A 7327-nucleotide genomic window follows, 5' to 3' on the forward strand; every position below is an offset into this window, starting at 1 on the left:
GGAGAAGACAAGTAGTGACTCTATAGCATCTTTCTACGCTGATAGACAGTGACTGTAATTAAGTGGGTGAGGACTTGAAAATATGGGTGAATGATGAAACCACAGTGTTGTTTATGAAACCATCTTAAGATTGTATATCAATGATACTTAAATTAAAAATTTTTTAGAAGAAGAATGGATACTCTGCTGTTGTTAAATGAATTATTTTATAATGTCAGTGAGAGCCAGTTGATTACTCATGCTGTTCAGTACAACTACATCCTTACTAATATTTGTCCTTCTGGATTTGTCAGTTACTGACAGAGGGTTGTTGAGAAGGATTCCAAATATAATAGTGGATTCATCTGTTTCTCCATGCAGTTCTGTTATTTTTTGCACCACATATTTTAATGCTTTGTTGTCAGGGGCATATACATTAAGGATTGTGTGTCTTCTTGGAGAACTGACTCCTTTACTACTTTATGAGATCACCTGTAAATCAGCTTGAGAAACATTGCTTCTTTTCCGGACACATAACAATAAGCTAAATGGGGCCGCCAATGAAGTGGCATAAGATACATCTCCCATCCTCATGTGACTTAAAAAGTATTTCAAGACGTGAGACTAAAAAACACACTTAATGGAGGAAGGAAGTACCTAATCAAGGAGGTCCCAGACACATTCAAAGAAAGGAAATCACAAAAGGAAAGTGAGATCTTTCGTGGACGGTAGAGTAGAGAACATAATAACACATCAACCATGAAAGGGCAATAAGCAAAGTCAACTTAGAGACATTAGTGAATTCATTCTGGTTTCACTAACATTCATAATTTTAAAACATAACTTTAATGTTGAGAGAAACTGAATTAAGGTAGGGCACATGATTTATTTTAAAAATCAGTATGCTATAGTAACTTTAAAATATAGCACTAGCAGTCTGCCCCAAATTACAAATGAATTACCTTCTATTGACTTGTTTCTGAGTTGGGTGGAAGCTACAGATGTCTTATAGAAAGCCTGTTCAGCAGCCTCTGGCAGCCCACAGAAGGCCACATAGCAGGTCAGGCCACCGTGTCATTAAAATGCAGCACTCTAGTAGCCCAGCACCTGCCCACCGCAGAGACCAGGACCATTTTGGAAAGGCGTGTTCTGACTTTGCAGTCCCAGTAGCGCCACTAGAGACTTTCCCTCCCTCTACCTCCTCCGCGAGGGCACTCCGTCTGTCAAGTCATCGGGGCTGAGTTTTGCCCTGGCTGCTCTGCACAGGAACACTGGCTGGTGAGGTTTCAGAAGGTTATGTCTGGAGTGCCCTGAAAGGGGAAGGAGAGCTCGTTAGCTTTAAACTGGGCTCATCCCAGTAAGTAAACTGTCCTCTTGTTGACATTCAGGTTCACAAGACAAAGTTCCAGGCCCCGGGGCTGTGGCGGGAAGGATGATCACCAGGAGCAGGGGTCAGAAGCTACTCTTACTACAAAGGGTTCCTAACTCAATGTCCGCAGGATCTTCAAAGCCAACAGGGAGGAAATACAAGGCCTCAGGACACCTTAGACACACGGCCATCAATTATGGTTCAAAACTACAAGTTAACAGAAAGTAGAATCAATTATAAATTAATTGGTATAGAGAATAAATTCTAGAAATAAATTGCCAACCATCGCAAGCAGGTGAAATGTGTATGCATTATCCTGCCCTTTTCTACATCCTGTATAACAGGAGCTGCTGTCACTGCAGAAGCAAGGGCACTGTGGATAGGATACTGAGAGGACAGGACAGCAGGTTGACCTGTGAGCTGGACCTGGGCAGTCGGAGGCCCTCCACCCCTTCGCTTGTTCTTGGAATGTGCATTGCATTTGCCTTCACCACTCCCAGAAGCTTCCGCAAGGACATAGCCTTGAGATAGTGATGTGGGGTTGAGACCTTCTGGATGGTGCACATTAACTGAACCCAGTTAAGATCTCTATGTGAACTTTAAGATTTGGCAGGTGGGTGCAGAAATCTACTAATCTTGTGCTGCCTGCAACAAGCTTCATCCAGTTGTTTCTTCCTTTGTTTTTTCCTCTGTCCTCCACACACAGAGGCTGATTTCAGATTACACCAAGGATGCTCTCAAGGAGGTTGTGAACCAACAATTGGCAAGACAGTCAGGAAACCAAAGAAATGAACCTTGGGAAAGGGGCATCCATGGGGGAAATCCTGAGCTGGCCATTGACGTGTACGTGGGGTGAGGTGGCCCATATGTCAGATGCTTGTACGCTGCCACACGACTATGGGGGTAACCCCCAAACCCTGGATATTTTAGTGCACTTACTAGAGGAATGGCATGTGGAGCACTACAGCAAAGAGGAATGAACGGTTAGTGAGCTGGCCTCCGCTGTGGCACTTTGGCTAGAAACTAGCGCCCCACCAGAAGCTGAAGCTCAGGTTACAAATTAGGAACAAGAGCTGAGATTAGAAAAACACATGCAGTTGTCCACTATTTTGTTAGCTTTGGGACTAGCAAAGAAGGTGGGGAGCAGAATGATAAGTTGGAGACCTTAGCGTGCCATTTGGCCAAGCTAGGAGGGCACAAGCTGCCACAGGTTAAGGCCCGAGCACCTGTGACGATGCCTAAAACGCTAAGAGGTGGCATCCCTGTGAAAGTGATGAGAAGGACGATGAGAATGTTGTTGCCACTGATGTGGAAACAGGCACATCAGCCTATGCTGTCTGACCCATAACACAAAGGAAAAGTTTTTTTGTAAGTTTTTTTATTGATGTATCACTGATATACAAACAATCTCATGTTGGTTTCAAGTATACAACATAGTGGTTCAAACCCCACTAGTGCACTTGCTATCTGTCAACATAGGAAGATGTTACAAAATCTTTGGCTATATTCTTCAAGTTGTACCACCATCCCTGCCACCAACGTATATTATGACTGAGAATTTCTGTGGCCCTTTATACCCCTCACCCTCCCCACCCACCCATCCCAACCCCTCCCCCATGGTAACCACCAATCACTTCTCAGTGTCTATGAGTCTGTTGGAATACAAAGGGAAAATCTTAAATAGCAATTACCCAGAAAAGTCCCAGGAGAAAACCTGCAGTCTTCCTCTGTCCCTTGAGGGTGTAAATCTTACATGTCTTTGAAATGTAAACACCACAGGAGATGCCCAAAACGCTGCCCACAGAGACTGAAGGAAAAAAAGAGGGAGGGAGAGTTTTAAATTTCAACTTGTGTAGACAACTCTAGCCTTTTTCAGATACTATTCAGGTTGTTTAGGAAACAGGAGGGAAGGGAGTGCGGCTGGGTGACAGGGAGGCCGGGCAGGAGTCTGTAAACCAATCACGGAACTGGGATCCAATGCCACGTCATTTCCAGTGATCCCCACCCCACCCCAAGGGGAGACGTGTTCAAAAGTCCAGATGTGAGACTTCAGGCTTCTACATGACTGTGGGAACTTGCAGCACCTGGAGATAGTTCCTTTTGCTTAATTGTTAGTGTTTTACATTAATTCTATTTTCTTTTAGTTCCAACACTTCAGAAGAGCAGACTGGAAGAAAATTGTTAGAAAATGCTTCATGTAAACATCAAGCTTTGACAGGTGTTACTGGGTTTGTGACATTAGCTTCCAAAAGAGGACACAAGAGTTGCAGTCATGTATGAAACACATTATTGTGAACACTCACGTTAATTCCAAGGAATTATTGGCTAAGCATGACTCATAACAATCGCCGGGTATCTAAATAAATTGCTTCACAATGTCTCCTTCAAAGAAAACCGCAAAACTAACAAATCCCAAATGCAGGAAAGCACACACGAGTGCAGGCAGTAGCGAGATCTTTCCCAGGAGCTGCTGCAGAAGTGAGCAGTGCACCTCACTGATGCAATTTGAAGTCCACCAACATTCATATTAAACTGACCACTAGAGTCCTGGAATCTATTCTGAGACAATGCAAAATTTTTCAGCACTAAACTAGAAGAAAATGGATAAGATTTGTCAAAATGAAAAGAAATGAAAAGAGCAGTTATTATATAGCACAATAAACTAGAACACAAAGAGGGTTAAAAAGTTAGTCGTACCCTCCCCGTGGCCTAACGAGCTCCCCACCTTGCAGCATGCCAGGCATTTTAGGATGTAGAGGGAAGCAAAAGCATCTGGCAGCCTAGGGAACAGGCCGGCGGTGACCTGTCTGCTCTTCGCATCTGTCTGTGAAGAGAAAGGAGAAATAAAGGAGAAAATGGTCAAATTACTTGCAAAGTGCTGCGTGTGCTATGCCGTACCTTAAGCAAACACTTTTCCCCCATTACGTGGACTACTTTCTGCTGTTCTACCCTGCATGTCTAAAACCTACAGTGGTTAGGTAAGAATGGGTTAATATCTGTAAACCCCCAACCTTCACCTGTTGAATCAGAATAGTCAGCAAAAGGCATTATAAATGGTAATTGCCTTAAGAATCCCCATTCTTAAGGAGGTTTGAACTTCTTATATTGGATTTTGCCACCTGCTCCCGTGTGTCTGCTCTACATGTCTAAAAGTAACACAGAGCAGCACATGTGCAACTTTAGTGTGTATCATCCCCTGCGGATCTTGTCTGATTCTGATCAATAGCTCTGGTCTGTTTCTAACAAGTTCCCAGGGGATGAGGATGAAGCAAATTTGTGGAAAAAATATATATATATATATTGCACTCATAGAGCAGGTACTGAAATTCTAACGAGTGGGAAATTACTTCATAAAAAGGGATTTTTCTGCAAGTGATCAGTATACAGTACTCAGTGGTGCACCATACAAACACACAGGTCACACCCTGGGTGAGGATCCCAGCCAAGGGGACAATCCAGCTCTGAAACTGGTTCAGCTCTTCTTCTCAGACCTGGTGCTTCAGGGGAGAGCACTGTCTTCCAGGAAGGGGAGCCCTCCAGGGCAGGGATATATCTTCCCACGGTAGGGTCATGTTTCTTTAATTTACACAAAGGCACAGTGTGGGTTATTTGTGGCTATTATGGCAATTTCACTTTAGAGAGAAGAACATAAAAATTTATCTCTTTTGAAAAGAAAAACGACCTTTTTAAGAATGAAATTATTTGTATTTATTTAAACTTTAATTTCTGATTTGCTTTTATGAACAATAACTATATTTTAATTTACTTCTATTTTACTCCTCTAGCTTTTGCAAAGTTTTCAAAGAACAGCATTAGTAAACTCAAACTCTCAGGGGATTAGAAAAACAAAAAGTTGTACCTTTCTAACTAACTACCAGCATATTAGATTATATTTTCATCCCCCAAAAGCAGCTTATTTGCCTAAATATAAATGATATCTTAAAACATTTCTATATTTCACTGTGTTCCTTGATAAGAAACTTAATTAGAAACAGGATCAATTTGTTTCCTCACCCTGTAACTATATGTGTGTGTGTAGGTGAATGGGGTTCGGGGCACACTACATCAAAATACGGCACGTTGGCATAGTGAGTATTTTAAGCAGGTAGATCACACTGACCTCTAACGCCTTACTGTTTTCCTTGAAACAGGTCATAAAATCCTCATGTGACAGTGACCTTCCTATACGCAGAGGAAAGGAGCATCTTTATGCCTGTGGACAAAGATTCCTAACAAACAGGCCTTGCTAAGTTTCCCCCAGTTTACTATAATTACCTCATACTCTTTAACCTATCACATTCCTCCACAATTGTCCACTCTTCCTCAAGTCCAGTATAAGAATACAGGTCTGTTTCTTTAGGTCTTCATTTCCTCATTAAGGCTCCCATGTTGTGTAAAACATACACTAAATGTGTACACATTTCTCCTGTCAATCTGTTCTTGTCAGTTTGATTTTCAAACCCAGCCAAGAACCCCAGTAGGGTCAAAGAAAAAACTTTTTCCTTCCCTATAGTGTATATATTCTTCTATTTCAAAAATAATTTAGTATCCATTACAGTAAAAGGTAACCACGGTAGAATCATAAACTATTAACCTACAACAAGAGATGGAAACAAAGTAATCAATGAAAAAGAGGTGACTGTTCCATACACCTTGGCTAAAACCAGAACCGGTTTTGAGTAGACTGAGCACATATTCCAGCTCTCCTCCCATCAAACACTACAACTTCCTGGAAAGACTATCTATGTGTGTGTGGATGTCCATCAGCATGAGCCAGAGGGTCCCTGGGAAGGCTGGGAATTGCCAGGGGTTACAGGGCATTCTAGACAAGCTGGGAAGCCCACTTTTAGGTAAGCATTCTGGTAAACTTTCTAAGGGATCTCAGAAGAAAAGAACCTGAAGCTCCAAGTCTCCTGAAATGTGTTATGGTTTATTTTCTCATTCAAGCAATTTTGGGTTATTTTCTTTTCTTTAATTGAAGCATAGTTGATATAATATTGTATTCGTTTCAGTTATACAACATACTGATTCAATAGTTATATGTTTCACAAAATGCTCACCACGATAAGTGTAATTACTGTCATTTTACAAAGATTATTGACTATATTCCCCATGCTGTACCTATTAATTTTATAGTTGGAAGTTTGTCCCTCTTTATCCGCTTCACTTATTTCATTGTATTCTTTTTCTTAAAGGGGCCACCCCAATTTGGAGAAGCTTCATGACCCACAAGACTTAGACAACCCTGTATCAGAGACATGAGGAGTGCTACAGCCAGGGTGCAAGAAAGGGTCATCATGAAAAAATGCAGAGGTCTTGAAAGTGAAAATTACAATTGTTGAAATCTAAAAATAAGTGAATATATGGCTTGAAAAGGAAAATGGAAATACCTGAAGGGTGAATGAGAGAGCAAGAAGGTCCAGGAAGGGATTCTTCCATAGCCCATACTGATCAAAATTTAAGAGAAAAGTTAAGAGACATGGAAGATATATCGATCTTATGGCTTTACAAAAGCACAGAATGGAATGAATGGAAGTCAGCAACGTGTGAAGGAATGATGGCTGAGAATTGTCCAGGAACAAGAAAGCACAAATCCTTAGACTGAAAGGGCCCACTGAATATGAGAGGATAAGTAGAAACAACGAAAAACACAACAAAAATGACACCAGGCATGCAGTAGTGAGATTTCAGGGTACCAAGCCTAAAGTTCCAAAAGTGACTGGTGAAAAGGGAGATTACCCAAAAAGAACCAGAGCCAAATTGACACTTGCCATCTCCTCAAAAGCACTGGAGCCATGAAGATGGAACACTATCTTCAAGAACAGGAGGAAAAACAATGGAATTTAAATTCTATATCCAGAGAAAATATTGGTCATATGTAAGGTTAAACCCAAGACATTTTTAAGCACCCAAAACTCAAGAAGTTCACCACCTCCATACTTTCTCTAAAAGATGTGTTCCAGCATGAAGAACAATTAT

The sequence above is a fragment of the Manis pentadactyla genome, chromosome 16 (genome assembly GCF_030020395.1).
Source record: "Manis pentadactyla isolate mManPen7 chromosome 16, mManPen7.hap1, whole genome shotgun sequence".
Lineage (NCBI taxonomy): Eukaryota > Metazoa > Chordata > Mammalia > Pholidota > Manidae > Manis > Manis pentadactyla.